General features: G+C 39.3%; 1 pseudogene; it reads left to right on the forward strand.

The window, feature by feature from the left end:
• LOC133325760 (uncharacterized) overlaps positions 1-22,555 on the forward strand; it is a 58,122-nt pseudogene extending 35,567 nt beyond the window's left edge.
• The last annotated feature ends 68 nt before the right edge of the window (positions 22,556-22,623 follow it).

Here is a 22,623-nt window from a genome sequence, read left to right on the forward strand (position 1 = left end):
ATGATCAGAAATAAACATAACTGCGTCTGTCTCTTCATGCCGCTGACCATGCTGTTGTTGTTGTTATTCCCTATAGTTTGTTCCACATATCTGTTCCCCCTTCCCCTTGTAAACATTTCGGTAAGCTCCGCGCATGCCCACATAGTTTGCCATCCCTAATATTCTTAAACCGAACGGACACACACACACGCACACACATTGCCATACTCAAGGTCAAGAGCGCGCCCACACACGTCGATCAACACAGTTTGCGAACGGAGACACACACACACACAAACACATACTTTGCCATACTCAGAACGGAGGATCACACACACACGCACATACATAAATTGCCATACTCAGAACGGAGGATCACACACACACACGCACATACATAAATTGCCATACTCAGAACGGAGGATCACACACACACACGCACATACATAAATTGCCATACTCAGAACGGAGGATCACACACACACACTATTTGTAAACAAAAGCGCACGTGTTCACACATACACGGACGGACAGACGATTTGTTTACTGTAATTTGATACTTTAATGAGTTTTTGACCATTTTAATGACTTTTGGCTAATCCTTTGTATTTTAAACCATACATCCTTATTCTACTAATTGTGAACTTGAATTAAAGTTACTTCTGGGGTTTTTGGTATTGAAAATGAGATATATCGGTAATAATGTATAATAATAATGTCTACACATGGCAATATTCAATTTCATTATGGAGAAGTTGTTAGAAATTCTGGCCTTCGTTTTTCATCCTTTGAGATCCATGGTAGGTTTTCGTAGAGGACAAATCTTTCAAGTAGTAACGATATTTTGTCTTGTGCTAGCGTTTTTTCACCCAGACTCAAGTTATACCACATTACCTTCACTTGTGTTTACTGAAGAAATGTCTAGTTTCATTCTTAAATTGGTGAATATGTGGTGAAACCGCGCATTTTATTTGATTTGTAGTACTTACTAAGTATTGAGAACAGCAAACTATAGAACATGTTTCAGTCATTCTAAAAATTTCAGTTTACAAAAAAGTTCCTATACCACATTTGTATCACTTACTCTATGTACCACAGTTGCACATATTTGTCTTTGTCTGGTACATTATTTTATCATTCTGGTTTTCTCGGCTCGGGCTTCTATGATATTTGATCACTCAAACTATTGCATTAGATAGTGCCCATTAAAACTGCAGCTATTCCGATCAATGCCCCGGGCAGCAGGTTCACCATGATCTTATTGTTTACTGCATCCTTTACCTCCTTATGGCTATCCTTTTTTATACCATCCACCATAGTAGGGAGGGTATATTAATTTTGTCATTCCGTTTGTAACTCATCGAAATATTCATTTCCGACCCTATTAAGTATATATATTCATGATCAGGGTAAAATTCTAAGACGACGATCCATGTCCGTCCGTCTGTTGGAATTGAGATGCTGAAATTGAGGTGCGGAAATTTTGCATAGGTTTGTCCTTTGTCTGCAGGCAGGTCAAGTTCGAAGATGGGATATATCGGTCCACGTTTAGGCATAGCTCTCATATAACTGTACCGCCCAATTTTCGATATTTAGGTGTCTTATGCGCGCTTTTCAACCGAATTCTTTGAAATTCGGTACATTTGGTTCCTATCGGGTACTTAATGTCTCCACAAAAAATTATGAATATAGGTCAAATTTTTCTGGTAGCCCCCTTATAACGGTACTTCCTATTTTTCATTGTTTTTGGGGTTTTAATTGCGTTTTCTACACTAAAAATTATAATATAGTTCCATTTTTTCTGGTAGCCCCCATATAAGTGCACCCTCAATTTTATATTTATTTTTCGGTATTTTGGGTTTCTTGAGGGCGTTTTCAACCGAATTCGCTGTAAATTGTTATTTTGTAGTCACATATGGTAACAAATCTTCCTATCAAATATTATTAATATTCACCCCTTTTATATTAAAAAAGTTTGCTGATTAGTTCCGTGTTGGGGTTGTCCCCATATAGGCGTATTCTACCATTGTTTAGGGGATAGTCGTTGCTCGAAATAGTCAGCTTTACCCTACAAATTATGGAATTCTAAGATGATTTAGCCATCGGTTCCGCTTTCTAAGGAAATAGTGAGAAAAACTTGAACCTGACGATAAAGAAATATATCAGCCAGCATTTAAGCATCTCCCCTATATTATTATACCTCCTGAAGGAATGAATTGAGGCTTTTGTAGAGAAACATACAAAAAATCAGACGTTTCCAATAAGAAATTCAATTTCGAACGGCCCAGCGATATCCAACACCGTGGTCGTAATAGGCTTGTGGTACATCGGTCTTTCACAAAGAAACACTGAAATAATTTGGCTCCTAGAAGGCTTCTTCTTATTAATTTTTATTTCGAGTCAATTGCAAGAATCGTAAACATCAACTGATTTCCTTTATGAATGACAAATTTGAGAAATAAATCCACTAAAATTATGACTAACCGACAATTATAGTGTATTATAATGGAATATCTTTACGTATGTGCCAGAGCAGTGGAATTATATAGTTTTTCATTCATTGGAATTATACAATGTCATCCAAGACGGGGATCAAAACGTATTTTATAATAAATCCCTACGTAATACACCTTTTGTGCTAGAATAATAAATTTAATCCGAAGAAATGACAAATTTGTTTGATTTTGACAATCAAAGTTTATATGTACGGTGATACGGTTGTTGTTGTTGTAGTATGAGGTCGCGTAATTCTTTCAGATAGATGTTATGTAGGGTGACGGTATTTAATGTTTGAATGAATTGTTGCGCAGATTAAAGAGGTTGTGGTTGTTATGGAGTGAATTGTGACAGTTGCCCCCTCTAGTTCATCAAGTTTGGCGTGTCAATTTTAAGCTCTTCCAATTTTTGTAGAGCCAGGACTTATATGGTCGAGTTTACTGAAACGTTGCTGAATGGTGGGAGAGGTGAGATGTATTGGTCACAGAATGTGTTGATGTCACCATAATAAATTATGACGTTTATCGTTATATCGCAACAATGGAGGTATATTAAAACAGTGCCTTCTACCAGTAGGGTATATGTGCTACGTGATTCCACCTGCAAAATTTTTTCTATTGTCCCTAGGTTCTGAAGTGGAATGTTCGCATTTTTGTTTCTCCTTAAATTGCCAATTGCTGTCTCCTCAGAATTTTCAGTTTCCTCTTGTAAAGTTGGTTTGATCTTGGGGCGGAGTGCTGGTGTTGTGCAGAATTTTCATTAAATAATATATAGTGGTGGTCACATTATTAAAACATGAACTATGGTAAAATTTTTTTGATCAGCCATTGTAGTATTTTTAAATTTTTTTTATTTCAAAGTTTTCTATCAGCTGCCCACATAATTAAAACATCGTGCGATTATTTACTGTACTGCAATTTTTTTTCAAATTTATAATTATGTGATTGCCACTGAATATGAGTTAGTTACAATAATTTGGTTTCATTAATTCAACGGAAAATGTGATATAATGGATAATCTTCCATAGAAGCGGTTTGTATGAGAATGTTACATATAATGTAACTTTCGTTATAATAGGCTTACATGTTTAATAATTCTCTGCTATAGAAAACATAGCATTTTATTCGATCTTCTATTTTGTTAACTTAGTCCAGGGGTAGTCAACTTTTTTTAATTACCGCCCACTTATTCACCTCGAGTGATAGAAAAATATTCTTATCGCCCACCTAATCCACTGTTTTGTTTATTGATAAACTGCTTTTATTTATTAGTTTTTTGCATTTTATTAAGTAATTTTAATTAAGTATAGTGAAATATTAAGTATTTAATAGAATCCCTGAGGCTGATGCTGCGAAATTAAATATTTAATATCTGGTTCTATTTTCGTCCAAAGCAAGCGAAGGTCTCCTCTTTCAGAAATATTAAGGCGGGTTCTTTCTTTGTTCGCGATGTGGTTAACAGCACTAAATCTTGATTAGACAAAATATGAGGTAGGAAAATGTATTAATAATTTGAATACCTCTTTCCACATATTTGTATATAAAAGAGGTATTTTTTATGTTGCCACAACTATTATATCCGCCATTTTCGAAACTCTGTTTACAATCTCCATCATATTTTATTTATAATAGTTCTTCTTGATACTTTGTATGACCTTCCTTAGAATTAGCTGTAAATGGATTTTCATCCATTGGTACATTTTTAAGTTCAAAATGTCTTAGGAAAATCCTACCGCCCACCAAAAAGTTCGTATCGCCCACTAGTGGGCGGTAGGGACCAGGTTGACTGTCGCTGACTTAGTCGAAAAGTTTAAGATTTGTTTAGATTTTATTATTTGTTTTATAATCTTTAATAAATTGTGTGTATAAGGCTGCGAACAGTGGGCGATTTGGCCTCGCTAGCGGCATTTAATTCAAATTTGAAAAAGCGTTAATTTTTTTCACAAATCGAAAACGGATGCTTTGATTAGATTTTTGACGTTTTTTTTAAAACTCATCGATTAGCTGATTATTAGTTGTGAGCTGTCAAACACAAAATATGTTTTAGTAAGTGCTTTACAATATTTTTTCTTTGTTGTGCGCATTGATTTCGAGCTCCTTGGAAATTTACAATTTGTACTTGTTTTATTAAAAAAGTGGCTTTTTATTAACTTCAATGTATGTCTTACATAAAAAATCTGTATTTGTGACCGGTCTATAAATGTATTGTTCATAAGACGTAGTGGTAATTAAGTGTATTAACAACAAACCCGCTGCGTGCTATAGCAGCTGTCGTTCATGGAGTAGAATTTACAAGATTCGCACGGATTCGGTCCAACTCTTTTTTTAGCAGGAAGTATAAGCCATTGTGCGTCCAAAATGTGTAATATGAACTTCTATTACCTGCTAACCTTTAAATCATGGCCAAATTTTGGAACAATGTCGGTAGCACAACGTGTACTTTTTCCAGCATGGCATGAAGAAGCGATCCCAACGAAAAAGTTTCTCGCCATGGAAACCTTTGTATTTTGTACAGTTCTCAAAAATCTTAAATAGAATCGGAAGGAGCAGTACGAAATTTGCAAAAATCAGCGAAATTTTACTAGTAAGCTTGTAGAAAAGTGGAAAAGCTGTAGAAGAAATGAGGTTTTTTGAAAACAAAAAGCAGCAACTTCCGAAATTGTTGCAAAAAACGCAAGTTAAGAAATTGTAAGGCCTCACTGAAGATGTGCCATCAGAAGCATTGTTGGTAGCTGCAGCTAGTATAGTAGCTCATAGTGTAGAAACGACCGACCGTTTTATGGAAAAACTGTCGGCCTTCTTCTACCTGATATTGTCGACCCATTAAATTACTTTGCGAGAAAGAATCGGCAGACTTGTCTCGCAGAGAAATTGAAAACATAAACAGCAATTTCAGTGCCATATCGGAATCGGCTTCGCAAACATGTAGAATCTGTAGCGCGACTCCCAAAAATATGAAGGATCTAAATTTGGTGAAAAGCTTTCCTATTAAGGGAAACCTATTTGAATATGGCTTATCAAGTCTTCACGCAAGTTACATCCCCATCTCTGGATGTATAGTAATCTAATACTAAGTAAACAATTGTCAAAGATGAAGCTTGTTTAGAAGATAATCTAATAATAAGTAAACAATTGTCATGGATGAAGCGAAATACAAAAGTTCTCAAATGATATTTGACACTCTTGTTTTCGTTCCCACATTCAGAGGCAATCATTCAATGCAACGTAAGCATAAATGTTTCGCTGCATTGAATGCAAGTATCTATCATTTTTATTTCTATATTTTTAAATTTCAGTCTTAAGACAAACTCTCAAATAAACAAGACTCCAAAGAGAAACCGTGTATTTTTTAATCCACGTTACTGGCGCAGTCGGGCTATTCAATTCCGAAGAATTGGATAGAAAAAAACTCCGTTTTAAGGCATTGTAAAGTTCGGCTAAGTTAGTTTGCTAAGAAAATTTATATAAGACAAGATATAAAAAAAATTGTGAACTGAAAAGTTAATAAATCAACAAATATATGTTAAAAGGACAAACATAAGTTTACGGCTCACAACAAATATAAATTTACGGTCAGTACTAAAAACTAAGTTACTGTAAAAATATTAAAAAAATTATTAAAGAACTAAGGAGATAAAATAAAAAAAAATAAATCAATAATTCAACACATATATATGTCAACAAAACGTAATACCGCCTTCGATAACAACAGAAATATGGAGGACTTGGAAAGTGCCGTAAGAAAGCAAGAAGACCTAATGCAAAAGTTGCAACAGCAACTACAACAACAACAAATGCAACAGCAACTACAACAACAACAAATGCTGCAGCAATTACAACAACAGCAAACTTTGATTAATCTAGCGCCAAAGGATATTATAGATCAATTTCGAGGACTGAAGCCGTTGGACAACAAACATAACCCTAAATCTTTTATCAATTCCGTAGAATCAACGTTGGCGCTATGTGTCGGAAATCCGGACCTTTTAAAATACGGTTTATAGATTGTTGCAAATGAGAAGATTCTAGGAAAATAGAGAAATCGCATCAGACTACTAGAGAATGGAACATCGTGGGATACATTAAAAAATCAGATATTGCTACAAAATCAACCACAAAAAGCATATGCAGAAATTTTTAATTTTTGCAGACAGGTAAAAGTTAATAACCTTAGAGAACTATTTAAACACTTTCTTGATGCTAAGTACGAAATAAATGAGTTATTTCAAATAGATATAAGAAAGCCTCAGATATATTAACCTATGAATGTCGATAGGGATCTTGTTGATTTACTATTAGAAAAAATTGACGGGCATGTTAGAGCCCATATTTCAGAAGAAGAGACTCTTAAGGATATCGTTTCTAAATATACAAGACTCAGACTTTAGGACGGTAGAAGATCGATCGATTTCAGGCATAGGAAAGCCCTTGACCAAAAACCTTACAGAAAAAGAGAAGAAAATAATACTAACAACAATAGATATTCGCAATATAACACTACCACTAATAAAAAAAACATTATGGAAATAATATACAGGAAAATATGCCGGAACAAGTATATTATACACAAAACAATAGACAAGGCGAACGGTGGAAGAGAGGAACGACACAAAATTATAATACAAAATATAAACATTTCCAGCAGAATATTAATAATAACAACAATAGAAGACAAACTAATCAAAATTACACACAAGAAAACAAATTTAAACAAAGTAAAATGTCCGCTAAAACTATTGAGAATTCGGGCCAACATTTTATGAATACTGTTAACATTCAGTGCGATGAAAATTTTATCGAAGAGGCCCAGATTCACAATTGCCCATAGTAAGACTTACTATTAGAGACCAAAAAATAAGTTGTCTTATTGACACAGGCTCTACGAGAAGTATAATATCCCCTAATTCATTAAAAAATGTCATGGGTCACAGATGTTAAGCCGAAGATGTACTTCAGGACATTAAACGGATTAACGGAAATAGGTAAACAAATAACAACACCATACCCAGACGAATTTAATACAGTCGGCTTCATAACTTGGATGGTCAATGATTTGATAGGAAAAAAATATAATGCCATAATTGGGCAAGACATTTTGTGTAAACTAAAAGTTAAAATAGATTTCGAAGATTATTTTATAGAAGTAGACGTAGCAAAAAAAGAAAAATAGGTATGACAGAGTATTATAGAAAATTCATAAGGAATTATGCACATATTGCATTTCCAATGATTTATTACTGTTTAGGCGAGGTGTCTGCTCTACTCCTCGCCGGGGTGGTGTGTAGTGGTTGGGGGTGATCAATGATTAACTCAAGGGAGCGGGGTGAAGCGACAACGAGCGCTCCCAAGCAGTTAATGGTGTAAATGGAAAAGAAAAGAAAGTTCAAAGACAATAAAACACAAGGATTATTAGGTTAATTATTCTAAATATCTCGGTTTATTGATAGTCTTCTTTTCTTTACTACAACAAATAAATTACCTCTTGTAATTTATGGTGGCGGCGCTGAGACCTGTTAGTAACGCGTAGACAAGTTAACTCTAAGGTGGTTGGTCGTCAAGTTAACTCTAAGGAGATTAAACGACAAGTGAACGCTGTGGTTCGTGCAATCACAGAGGATTGCGGTGATCGCTGAGGATCGGTTGTCGTTTACTATTACATTAACATATTCCAATGGGAGAAAAGTGTCGAGCAAGGAGAGCAAACCAGCAACAACCACCGCTCGGTGGCATCTGCACTCTACGGTCTCCACTGACGGAACTTGCAGAGGAGATGCCCGTGGTGTCAATCAGCAGACGTGATTGACTGAGCTCGGGAAGTTGACAAAAGTAGCAATTAACAATAAAATTGGAATATGGGTTAGTAAAAGCTATATGAACGTAAATTCAGATTTCAAGTGAGCTTCATATTACAAATTTAGTAAACGACACAAGTTTAGTAAATGGGTGACTCAAGTATACAAACGATATTCAACGATAAGGTGATCGATTTTTATTATAGGTGGGAGATTAGGTGGCTGGAACTGAACCGGTCAGTATATACCCGAATATAGACTTTTGGGCCAACAATGAATTTAAAACTAATTTTGATGGTTCGGCTTCCAGTATTTGGGGATAAAGATCAGCGCCAAGTAGCAAATCTATTGGGCTGCCGTCAAAGGTGTCAGCTAAATCTAAATTAGGAAATCTAGATTTTAACGTCGATATGGGTGGATTCGAAAAGAATTTCCCCTTGACATTAGGCCGAACAAATGCCTTTGCTTCAACAATTTTAGACGAATTTTTGGGGAAGACAACTTAAGAGAACACATTTTTCTTGGTGGAGCAGGGTTGGATTCTTTCTCTGAATTATCAGAAATGCCAAGTGCATTTTTAAGTTTTTTTACTTAAAACATATACCTTGGAGGAAGGATCAATAATGGCACGAGCAAGATATGATTTGCCATTGTGAACAATATTTACCACTGATGTTCCTAAGAGAACATTGGTATCTTGGTATCGGTGGATTTACAACTTTCTTATTCGAAGAAGGGTGCGACAAATTAGATGCTCGGCTTTTGACTTTAGTAAACGCCGGAGAAGGTTTTTCCGAAGAACGAGGCAACGAAGTCTGTCCTCGATTTTTGACCTTTGTAAAAGCCGGAGGTGACTTGGAGAAAGCAAAAACTTTATTGACTAGTGGCCGGTGGAGAAGGCTGTTGTGCCTTTGCTTGCATGTAGTGCAACTATGTTTACTATTGCACGTTTTAACTACATGTCAACGACAACATATTTTTGGTGGGGAGGATATGTTCTAAACAAGTCAATGTTTGTATCCCCTCTGTGAGGAATGCGTCTAATTCTATCCAAGAGGACAACGACGATTTGTTTTTAATACTTTGCTCCCGCAAAGTCAAAGTCAATTTTGGTAAACGCTGCAAACAAATGTAAACAACAATCGGATCCCAATGATCCGTGGTGACATCGTAGACTGACATTGCAGCAAGGCAACTATTTATCCCACGTTGGATAGTTTTAAGGCCAGCAACAGTCTCAACTATTGTGGAGGGGAGTTCAAACAAACTTTTAAGGTAACTATTAACAACGATACGTTTATTCTCATACGTATCTGAGAGGGCTTTCCACGCTAGAGGGAAACTACAATTGGTGAGTAGAAATTTGAAAACAATTTCACGAGCCTCACCGGTGGTCTTCTGTATTAGGTGACAGAGACGTTCAATGTCTGATATTTGAGAATTATTTACAAATATGGTGGTGAAAAGATCGCGAAATGTGGGCCAAGATATAAAATCACCAGAAAAAATTTCAATGTCGATAGGTGGAACAACAAGACTATTATTATCGACAGGTGGATTGGAGTAATTGGTGGTGGAAGAATTTTGCAATTCACAACCATCTATCGGAGTGGTGGATTGCACAGTATTCGAAGTTGAAGGTGGAGACAAGGTGATAGGTGGCATATAATTGTGACAAAATTTTACTAGTAAGCTTGTAGAAAAGTGGAAAAGCTGTAGAAGAAATGAGGTTTTTTGAAAACAAAAAGCAGCAACTTCCGAAATTGTTGCAAAAAACGCAAGTTAAGAAATTGTAAGGCCTCACTGAAGATGTGCCATCAGAAGCATTGTTGGTAGCTGCAGCTAGTATAGTAGCTCATAGTGTAGAAACGACCGACCGTTTTATGGAAAAACTGTCGGCCTTCTTCTACCTGATATTGTCGACCCATTAAATTACTTTGCGAGAAAGAATCGGCAGACTTGTCTCGCAGAGAAATTGAAAACATAAACAGCAATTTCAGTGCCATATCGGAATCGGCTACGCAAACATGTAGAATCTGTAGCGCGACTCCCAAAAATATGAAGGATCTAAATTTGGTGAAAAGCTTTCCTATTAAGGGAAACCTATTTGAATATGGCTTATCAAGTCTTCACGCAAGTTACATCCCCATCTCTGGATGTATAGTAATCTAATACTAAGTAAACAATTGTCAAAGATGAAGCTTGTTTAGAAGATAATCTAATAATAAGTAAACAATTGTCATGGATGAAGCGAAATACAAAAGTTCTCAAATGATATTTGACACTCTTGTTTTCGTTCCCACATTCAGAGGCAATCATTCAATGCAACGTAAGCATAAATGTTTCGCTGCATTGAATGCAAGTATCTATCATTTTTATTTCTATATTTTTAAATTTCAGTCTTAAGACAAACTCTCAAATAAACAAGACTCCAAAGAGAAACCGTGTATTTTTTAATCCACGTTACTGGCGCAGTCGGGCTATTCAATTCCGAAGAATTGGATAGAAAAAAACTCCGTTTTAAGGCATTGTAAAGTTCGGCTAAGTTAGTTTGCTAAGAAAATTTATATAAGACAAGATATAAAAAAAATTGTGAACTGAAAAATTAATAAATCAACAAATATATGTTAAAAGGACAAACATAAGTTTACGGCTCACAACAAATATAAATTTACGGTCAGTACTAAAAACTAAGTTACTGTAAAAATATTAAAAAAAATATTAAAGAACTAAGGAGATAAAATAAAAAAAAATAAATCAATAATTCAACACATATATATGTCAACAAAACGTAATACCGCCTTCGATAACAACAGAAATATGGAGGACTTGGAAAGTGCCGTAAGAAAGCAAGAAGACCTAATGCAAAAGTTGCAACAGCAACTACAACAACAACAAATGCAACAGCAACTACAACAACAACAAATGCTGCAGCAATTACAACAACAGCAAACTTTGATTAATCTAGCGCCAAAGGATATTATAGATCAATTTCGAGGACTGAAGCCGTTGGACAACAAACATAACCCTAGATCTTTTATCAATTCCGTAGAATCAACGTTGGCGCTATGTGTCGGAAATCCGGACCTTTTAAAATACGGTTTATAGATTGTTGCAAATGAGAAGATTCTAGGAAAATAGAGAAATCGCATCAGACTACTAGAGAATGGAACATCGTGGGATACATTAAAAAATCAGATATTGCTACAAAATCAACCACAAAAAGCATATGCAGAAATTTTTAATTTTTGCAGACAGGTAAAAGTTAATAACCTTAGAGAACTATTTAAACACTTTCTTGATGCTAAGTACGAAATAAATGAGTTATTTCAAATAGATATAAGAAAGCCTCAGATATATTAACCTATGAATGTCGATAGGGATCTTGTTGATTTACTATTAGAAAAAATTGACGGGCATGTTAGAGCCCATATTTCAGAAGAAGAGACTCTTAAGGATATCGTTTCTAAATATACAAGACTCAGACTTTAGGACGGTAGAAGATCGATCGATTTCAGGCATAGGAAAGCCCTTGACCAAAAACCTTACAGAAAAAGAGAAGAAAATAATACTAACAACAATAGATATTCGCAATATAACACTACCACTAATAAAAAAAACATTATGGAAATAATATACAGGAAAATATGCCGGAACAAGTATATTATACACAAAACAATAGACAAGGCGAACGGTGGAAGAGAGGAACGACACAAAATTATAATACAAAATATAAACATTTCCAGCAGAATATTAATAATAACAACAATAGAAGACAAACTAATCAAAATTACACACAAGAAAACAAATATAAACAAAGTAAAATGTCCGCTAAAACTATTGAGAATTCGGGCCAACATTTTATGAATACTGTTAACATTCAGTGCGATGAAAATTTTATCGAAGAGGCCCAGATTCACAATTGCCCATAGTAAGACTTACTATTAGAGACCAAAAAATAAGTTGTCTTATTGACACAGGCTCTACGAGAAGTATAATATCCCCTAATTCATTAAAAAATGTCATGGGTCACAGATGTTAAGCCGAAGATGTACTTCAGGACATTAAACGGATTAACGGAAATAGGTAAACAAATAACAACACCATACCCAGACGAATTTAATACAGTCGGCTTCATAACTTGGATGGTCAATGATTTGATAGGAAAAAAATATAATGCCATAATTGGGCAAGACATTTTGTGTAAACTAAAAGTTAAAATAGATTTCGAAGATTATTTTATAGAAGTAGACGTAGCAAAAAAAGAAAAATAGGTATGACAGAGTATTATAGAAAGTTCATAAGGAATTATGCACATATTGCATTTCCAATGATTTATTACTGTTTAGGCGAGGGGTCTGCTCTACTCCTCGCCGGGGTGGTGTGTAGTGGTTGGGGGTGATCAATGATTAACTCAAGGGAGCGGGGTGAAGCGACAACGAGCGCTCCCAAGCAGTTAATGGTGTAAATGGAAAAGAAAAGAAAGTTCAAAGACAATAAAACACAAGGATTATTAGGTTAATTATTCTAAATATCTCGGTTTATTGATAGTCTTCTTTTCTTTACTACAACAAATAAATTACCTCTTGTAATTTATGGTGGCGGCGCTGAGACCTGTTAGTAACGCGTAGACGTTATGCGTAGACAAGTTAACTCTAAGGTGGTTGGTCGTCAAGTTAACTCTAAGGAGATTAAACGACAAGTGAACGCTGTGGTTCGTGCAATCACAGAGGATTGCGGTGATCGCTGAGGATCGGTTGTCGTTTACTATTACATTAACATATTCCAATGGGAGAAAAGTGTCGAGCAAGGAGAGCAAACCAGCAACAACCACCGCTCGGTGGCATCTGCACTCTACGGTCTCCACTGACGGAACTTGCAGAGGAGATGCCCGTGGTGTCAATCAGCAGACGTGATTGACTGAGCTCGGGAAGTTGACAAAAGTAGCAATTAACAATAAAATTGGAATATGGGTTAGTAAAAGCTATATGAACGTAAATTCAGATTTCAAGTGAGCTTCATATTACAAATTTAGTAAACGACACAAGTTTAGTAAATGGGTGACTCAAGTATACAAACGATATTCAACGATAAGGTGATCGATTTTTATTATAGGTGGGAGATTAGGTGGCTGGAACTGAACCGGTCAGTATATACCCGAATATAGACTTTTGGGCCAACAATGAATTTAAAACTAATTTTGGTGGTTCGGCTTCCAGTATTTGGGGATAAAGATCAGCGCCAAGTAGCAAATCTATTGGGCTGCCGTCAAAGGTGTCAGCTAAATCTAAATTAGGAAATCTAGATTTTAACGTCGATATGGGTGGATTCGAAAAGAATTTCCCCTTGACATTAGGCCGAACAAATGCCTTTGCTTCAACAATTTTAGACGAATTTTTGGGGAAGACAACTTAAGAGAACACATTTTTCTTGGTGGAGCAGGGTTGGATTCTTTCTCTGAATTATCAGAAATGCCAAGTGCATTTTTAAGTTTTTTTACTTAAAACATATACCTTGGAGGAAGGATCAATAATGGCACGAGCAAGATATGATTTGCCATTGTGAACAATATTTACCACTGATGTTCCTAAGAGAACATTGGTATCTTGGTATCGGTGGATTTACAACTTTCTTATTCGAAGAAGGGTGCGACAAATTAGATGCTCGGCTTTTGACTTTAGTAAACGCCGGAGAAGGTTTTTCCGAAGAACGAGGCAACGAAGTCTGTCCTCGATTTTTGACCTTTGTAAAAGCCGGAGGTGACTTGGAGAAAGCAAAAACTTTATTGACTAGTGGCCGGTGGAGAAGGCTGTTGTGCCTTTGCTTGCATGTAGTGCAACTATGTTTACTATTGCACGTTTTAACTACATGTCAACGACAACATATTTTTGGTGGGGAGGATATGTTCTAAACAAGTCAATGTTTGTATCCCCTCTGTGAGGAATGCGTCTAATTCTATCCAAGAGGACAACGACGATTTGTTTTTAATACTTTGCTCCCGCAAAGTCAAAGTCAATTTTGGTAAACGCTGCAAACAAATGTAAACAACAATCGGATCCCAATGATCCGTGGTGACATCGTAGACTGACATTGCAGCAAGGCAACTATTTATCCCACGTTGGATAGTTTTAAGGCCAGCAACAGTCTCAACTATTGTGGAGGGGAGTTCAAACAAACTTTTAAGGTAACTATTAACAACGATACGTTTATTCTCATACGTATCTGAGAGGGCTTTCCACGCTAGAGGGAAACTACAATTGGTGAGTAGAAATTTGAAAACAATTTCACGAGCCTCACCGGTGGTCTTCTGTATTAGGTGACAGAGACGTTCAATGTCTGATATTTGAGAATTATTTACAAATATGATGGTGAAAAGATCGCGAAATGTGGGCCAAGATATAAAATCACCAGAAAAAATTTCAATGTCGATAGGTGGAACAACAAGACTATTATTATCGACAGGTGGATTGGAGTAGCTATTGGTGGTGGAAGAATTTTGCAATTCACAACCATCTATCGGAGTGGTGGATTGCACAGTATTCGAAGTTGAAGGTGGAGACAAGGTGATAGGTGGCATATAATTGTGACAATTTGATGGAGATGGTGGAACTGGAGGAGATTGTGTAACTGGTGGAGCTATAGCATGGGAACAATTACTTACAAGACTTTGGAGGTGATTGAGATGCCGATTTATGGTGGATAGACACCAAGAATACGCAATAAATGTTGTATTGTATTTTTCTTCAACGACATCAATTGTGACGACAAAAGTCGATAACCTCGTTTTTGTCCACACAGTAGATTTAGTATAAATGAATATGAATTAAAATGAATTTGAAATGAATTTAAAATAAATAAAAATGAATTTAAAATGTATTAAATTATAAATATATATAAACTATATATATTTAATTAATGAACTATAATAATTTCCCAAACTTTGAAAGCGACCCTAGTTGTTGTTTACATCAAGTGTTGGCTGCCCGTTAGGTTCATTGGTCGATCAACTCAAGGCCACTCAACGCAACGCAACGATAGAACAACAAACAAACAAAGCAACACAGGCGACGACCAAGCAACACTAACAACTAACAAACGGCGTAACAAGGCAGTGATCGACCAATGGAATAGAGGCTAGCGAAGTGACAACAACAAACCAACGTAACGAGAATGCGCGGCCACGGACAATAAGGAAAATAATGACCGTTGTTACAACAACAGGAATAGAGTGACTGGAGTCTATAAAAGGGAAAGTTCTTGTTAGAAAAGGGATCAGTCAGGGAACAACGGCGAAGACGACAACAGGTGACAACGATCCAATTGGAAAACCAGATGAGTCAGAGTGGTGATCATAAAATTTAGACCCGTTGGAATTTATCTCGCCAAGAACCCCTTGCAGTGTCCGTAACTCTTGGGTCCGTCGGAATTAACCCTCTATCACCCTTGAAGTGTCCGTAACTCCTGGGTCCGTTGGAATTTAACCCTCTAAGAACCCCTTGCAGCGTCCGTAACTCTTGGGTCCGCCGGAATTAACCCGTCTGGAACCCTTGAAGTGTCCGTAACTCTTGGGCCCGTTGAAATTTAACCCTCTAAGAACCCTTGAAGTGTCCGAAACTCTTGGGCCCGTTGGAATTTAACCCTCTAAGAACCATTGAAGTGTCCGTAACTCTTGGGCACGGTGTATTTAACCCGTTAAGACCACGACTGAACTCGATATTCAAAGTAGTTTTGAAACAACCCCATAGGTAGTTGCACCTAGTAACAGGGCTAACAGGGGGAGTACTTATCCAGGTCTCCCACAAAGGACTCGAGCCGAAACAAGGAAGGAGTACTTATCAAGGTCTCCGGAGCTCTCATCTCAGACCAGTGGAGAACTCATCCAGGTCTCCCACAACGCCAAGACAAGGACATATGTATTTTAATAAAGCATAAACCTGCATATAATAATATCCAACTGTAACTCCCCGAAAACCCAGCAATAAACCAAAATTTTGATTAAATCCAAACAATCTGTGTTGTTACTCTTTCAGTCATTGGAGGAATTTGAATGTCAAACAACAGGAACAGTGGATGAACTTCGAAGAAGGTTTGCTCTGCTGCTATCGGACGAGTGCACGCAAGAACAGTTGGATCGGTTTTTGGAACTACAAGAGCGGCATGAGAAACCGTCAACCAGCCAGGAGGCCAAATACCTCACTCCAATGGAAACACCCAACATCTCTATTACCTCTGCGTCTACACCGAGTGTAGAGAAAGGTGGATCCGAAAAGGCTAACGAGACTGGAGGAAGGACCACAATATTGCCTAAACCAGATGTTCCCGCCGTCAGAGATCCCCGGGCTGTGGCGGATCAGGTGCGGAAATGGAATATAACCTATGACGGAACACGCGGACCTCTGGAGTTCGTGGAACGACTAGAAGAGTTGGCACACATGTACGAGGTGGACATGGATGAATTGCCCCGAATGATGCCAGAGGTCTTACGAGAGAATGTTTTGATCTGGTTTTCGAGGAATTTCTTCATTTTTTCTTGCCGGCACGCTACTTTGAATAACTGGAGGATGAAATAAGGAAAAGGAAGCAGAAACATCGTGAGACATTTAAAGCCTATAACCTGTGTATGCAGAACCTCATGCGGCATACCACCTATAGTGAGGACCAGAAACTAGAACGGATCTTCCGGAACGCGTTACCCGAGTATCTGTGGTACATTCGCCGTCGGGATTTCATAACGTTGAGAGAACTGTTGGAGGTGGCTGAGGATCTCGAGAGTCTACCTCCGGGTACCGGTCCCGTTAGAGAGCAGCATCGACTTATGGAACCCACAAATATGGAGCAGCCACAAGGACGCATCGACCCAAAAACTGCATGCCGGCGCTGTGCTCAACAGGGACATTTTGCTGCGCGCTGTCAGAACCCACAGGTACTATTCTGCTGGGTCTGTGGACTGAGAGGAACACGAACGATAGACTGTTGCCGCCTGCCATCGGGAAACGACAATCGGATTCGCACAACTCGAGGGGAAGAGAATCCGTCAGAGAAGACAAGGCCCCTCCACTAAGCACATCTCTCAGCGTTGAGGGTACAAGACTTGTGGCGTCTATAATTATAGCCGGCCGACATATCCCTGCCACAGTTGACACCGGTGCAACGAGCAGTTTCATCAGTGAGAAATTGGCCGTAATTCTTCAGACCGAGTCCCCGAGTGTTCCATAAGCCGCAACAGTCACCTTGGCGGATGGCTCACAACGCCAAGTTTTGGAAGCTGTTGATAGTCTCTTTACCTTCGGCAACCGACGAATTAGAATGCGGCTTCTTGTTATGCCGGATGCCACGGAAGATTTGATTCTTGGCCTAAACTTTTTAACAGAAGTTGAAGCCCGTATAACGTGCGCCGGTCTTACTTGCGTATTTAAGGTTCAGCCGGAGCAGCACCGACACCAGACAATGATCACTGCGGATCTGACAAAAGATGACCAAATGCGTGAGACTTCCGGATATGACACGGTAAGTGGTGTTGAACTTAAAGAACAAAAAAGGATACAGGATTTTTTAGAAGGAGAGCTTCAGAAATTTAGCGACACACGCGGCCCTTCCACGATTGCCACGCACAAGATTTCTATGAAGGATGACCGGCCGTTCAAATTCAGGTATGCACCTCGGAACCCGGCCATGCAGGCAATCATCGACGGCAAAATCAACGAGCTCCTGGCACAAGGATATATAGAACCCTCGCGCAGTCCTTATAGTTCCCCGATTACGCTAGCAAAGAAGAAGAACGGGACATGGAGACTATGTATAGACTTTCGGCAACTAAATAGTAAATCCGAACCAGACGCGCATCCTCTCCCAAGGATAGATTCCATCTTAAACCACCTTCGGGAGGCAAAATTTGTCAGCAGCCTCGACCTGAAAGACGGATATTGGCAGATACCGATGGAAGAACAGAGCAAAAAGTATACCGCATTCACAGTTGCAGGTCGAGGGTTATATCAATGGAAGGTTATGCCGTTCGGTCTCCATTCGGCTCCCGCCACATTCCAGAGAGCATTGGATAGTATAATTGGACCCGAGATGGAACCACACGCGTTCGCCTATTTGGACGACATAATCGTTGTAAAAAAATCGCTGGAAGAACATTTACAAAATCTTCGGGAGGTATTTCGGCGATTACGTGAAGCTCGGCTACGCATCAATCCCGACAAATGCGAATTTTTTAAAAAGGAAACAAAGTACCTGGGCCATGTTGTCAGCGGAAATGGGATACACACGGATCCGGACAAGGTAGCAGAAGAAATGACAGCACCCGGAACCCTTAAGGAGCTGCGCCGGTTTTTGGGTGTGGTTTCATGGTATCGAAGGTTTGTACCGGATTTCGCTACCCTAGCCCAGCCGCTCACATCGCTTCTGAAAAAATGAAAACACTGGAGGTGGACCGAGGACCAGCAGACGGTGTTCGAAGTATTAGAGGCACGGCTCACGTAGGCACCGGTTTTAGCTTGCCCTGATTTCACCAGAAAATTTATTCTTCAAACCGACGCCAGTGACTATGGTTTGGGAGCAGTTCTGACCCAAATATTTGACGAAGGCGAACGGGTGATAGCCTATGCTAGTCGCACGTTGATTGGAGCCGAAAGGAACTACTTTGCCACAGAAAAGGAGTGCTTGGCAATAGTTTGGGGCATTCGGAAAATGCGAGAGTATGTTGAGGGATACAATTTCCTAGTGATCACCGACCATTTAGCGTTGAAATGGCTGAACTCGATTGATAATCCCACTGGTAGACTGGCCCCGTGGGCTTTGGAACTCCAACAATATAACTTTACAGTACAATATCGGAAAGGCTCGTTAAATGTGGTGGCAGATACTTTGTCACGGCACCCTATCGAATCCCTGCAGCGCGCTGTCGAGGAATCATTTGCAGAATGTCAGTGGTTTAAGAAGAAAGTGGAGACGGTCAAGGCAAATCCAAAAAAATCCCCGATTATTCCATTGTAGGTACCCAGCTTTACCGGCACATCCAGAAAACCACTAACGACGACGATGACGTGCCGTGGAAACTGTGCGTTCCATCCCATCTAGGGGAACGGGTACTCCATGAGAATCATAGCCAATCTGCAGCCGGCCATTTGGGAATACGCAAAACCATTCAGAATGTTGGAGCTCGTTATTATTGGCCCGGGATGGCTCGTGACATCGCCAGATTCGTGAGATGCTGTGAATCCTGTCAAAAGTATAAAGTCAATCAGATGGCACCGGCGGGAGAAATGTTGCTGTCGATACCAGAAGAGCCATGAGCGACCATATGCGCCGATTTTGTTGGCCCCATGCCGCGGACAAAACACGGGAATTCTATGCTCCTAGTATTCATCGACCGTTTCACAATATGGGTGGAATTGGTCGCCATGCGGAAGGCTACAGCGGAAGGAGTGGTCAGAGCTTTCCGTGAAAGGATCCTAGCACGTTTCGGCGCCCCTAAAGTTTTCATTAGTGACAACGGTAGCCAATTCACGAGTCGAATATTGGATAATTATTTGCGAGAGATTGGGGTTCGCAGACAGTTTACAGCGCCATATTGTCCACAGGAGAACCCCACGGAACGGGCTAATAGGACTATTAAAACAATAATAGCACAGCTGGCGGATAGCAAACATAACAAATGGGACGAGTATCTTCCTGAGATTTCACTAGCGATAAACTCGAGCGCCTCGGAGACTACGGGATACAGTCCAGCTTTCCTGGTGCAAGGACGGGAACCTCGACTCCCGGGAACCTTATACGATGAGGTCACCACCGGGTCTGGCGCTCGGGTCGTGGAGCCATCGCAGAGAACAATCGAACTCCAGGAAATATTTCAGGTTGTAAAAAGAAATTTGGCCAGAACAGGGGAAGAACAGAGGCGTCGATACAATCTTAGGCGACGCGAGTGGACTCCGAATATTGGAGACCTGGTTCTCGTTAAACAACATCCTTTATCCAACGCAACAGAGAAATTCGCTGCAAAATTGGCACCTAAATTCGACGGTCCTTTTGAGGTCCTTAATTTCCTCTCCCCTGTTATCGCTAGAATACGTAGGTTAGATGGGAAAAATGAAAGAAGTGCCCATCTTAGCGACATGAAACCTTATGTTACCCATTCTGAACAATTTAAAGGTTGCGTTTGTACTAATGAAAAATCCTTCTCATCTTCCCCTATAGATATCCAAACATCTATAATGGAGCCCCAAAGCATGCGCACCAAAGCTTATTACAAGCAGCAGTACCAACTGGTCGATTCCATGAGCCTAACCAGGCTCACCAACGAAGAATTAAACGTCGCCCTGAATGTGACACCGGATCCGCAGCGACCAAAACTAGGCAAAAGACGTCAGGCTAGCCCGACCACCTCAACAAGGCCCTTACACCCAAGGAAAGAGCGACGTGTCAGGCAACCTACACTCCCACCACCGATAGAGACGATCGTTATCTCCTCGGATGATGAGGAGCCATCCACACCACCCCGACGAACCCAACGTGACTACCCCATCACACCGTCCCCGAATGTGTCACCGATATCCGTCAGTGGTTTGCCCCCAACTCCGGGTAGAGGCATTTTCTTTGATTTGGGTTTACCACCAACTCCAGGACGCAATCCACCCTCAGCCCTGTCCCCAAGTTACACTCCGGATTCGGAATCTGAAGATGGATCCCCCCAGCCAAGGATGAATCGTCGCTTACCGCAGCTACGGAGTCCGAGTGTGGCAGTGTGACGACAAAAGTCGATAACCTCGTTTTTGTCCACACAGTAGATTTAGTATAAATGAATATGAATTAAAATGAATTTGAAATGAATTTAAAATAAATAAAAATGAATTTAAAATGAATTAAATTATAAATATATATAAACTATATATATTTAATTAATAAACTATAATAATTTCCCAAACTTTGAAAGCGACCCTCGTTGTTGTTTACATCAAGTGTTGGCTGCCCACAGGTGACAACGATCCAATTGGAAAACCAGGTGAGTCAGAGTGGTGATCATAAAATTTAGACCATAAGAAGTGTCCGTAGCTCTTTGGTCCCTTCGCGATAGTACCCTTGAAGTGTTTGTAACTCTCGGGTCGGTCGTAACGTGTTCGTAACTCTTGGGTCCGTCGGAATTAACCCTCTATCACCCTTGAAGTGTCCGTAACTCCTGGGTCCGTTGGAATTTAACCCTCTAAGAACCCCTTGAAGTGTCCGTAACTCTTGGGTCCGTCGTATTTAACCCTCTATGAACCCTTGAAGTGTCCGCAACTCTTGGGCACGGTGTATTTAACCCGTTAAGACCACGACTTAACTCGGTATTCAAAGTAGTTTTGAAACAACCCCATAGGTAGTTGCACCTAGTAACAGGGCTAACAAGGGGGAGTACTTATCCAGGTCTAGGGATAAGTAGTCTGTGGCAAAAGTCGACTTTTAGACTTTTTGATTATTGTGTCTAACAAAAAAGTCGACTTTTCGGTCTATCGATTTTTGCATATGTGCTAAAAATCGATTTTTCGTCGACTTCGCGGCTTTGAACATCACACCAATAAAGCGAAATAAGCGAATAAAATAGAAGAGAATAGAAGCATTGGAGTCCCCAGCAACACCCAAAAACAAATATTAGGAATTGATTGGACAGGAGGATACGTAATTCATCGAAGGTTGAGACACTAATTGAGACCTGTCGCAGCGAGGGCAAATTGCAGAAGGTAATTGATTTAACCGATGAACTGAAGACGGGGTCTCCCAACAATGGTAGGTGGCAAAATCAAGGCCTAGGAGATTACGACATTTATTATTTTGTGTGATTCATTTTTTTCCAGAGTGTTTTTCGTGAGGCTCGCTTGGAATCGTATTTGGAAGAAAATCCACCCATCGAAAGTAATTTTGCCAAAGCAAAGAGTGGCCTGAGTGATGCCCGCCGTAACCTGAATTTGGTAACTGGGGAAAATGGCAAAACAGCTGGCATTGCATTGGGTGCCTATCTGCTGCTGGCCAAATTGTTTTATGCCTGCGGCGAGTATGAGACGAGTTTGGAGAATTTTGTAAAGGCGGAATGTAAGTGGCTACCATTTATTTTACATGTAACTCCTTAGTTTGGTTTTTGTTAATTGTCTTACAGTGCATCAAGCGAGAACCGCATCCACGGTAGCGACATCAACTACATCAAGTGGTCAACGACATCATGATGCAGTTGCCTCGGTTTCACCCAGACATCAATCACAACAAAAAGCCGTGGCAGGCAGCCATCATCAGAAAAAAAGCCGAAACCCCGGTTGAAAATATTAGCAATACCCTGACTAAAAAGAAATCATTGGTGCCATCCCTGGTTAAATCGTTCACACTAC

The sequence above is a fragment of the Musca vetustissima genome, unplaced genomic scaffold (assembly GCF_032173495.1).
Source record: "Musca vetustissima isolate MV318-11 ecotype Yass unplaced genomic scaffold, APGP_CSIRO_Mvet_v1 utg24037, whole genome shotgun sequence".
Taxonomy (NCBI): Eukaryota; Metazoa; Arthropoda; class Insecta; order Diptera; family Muscidae; genus Musca; species Musca vetustissima.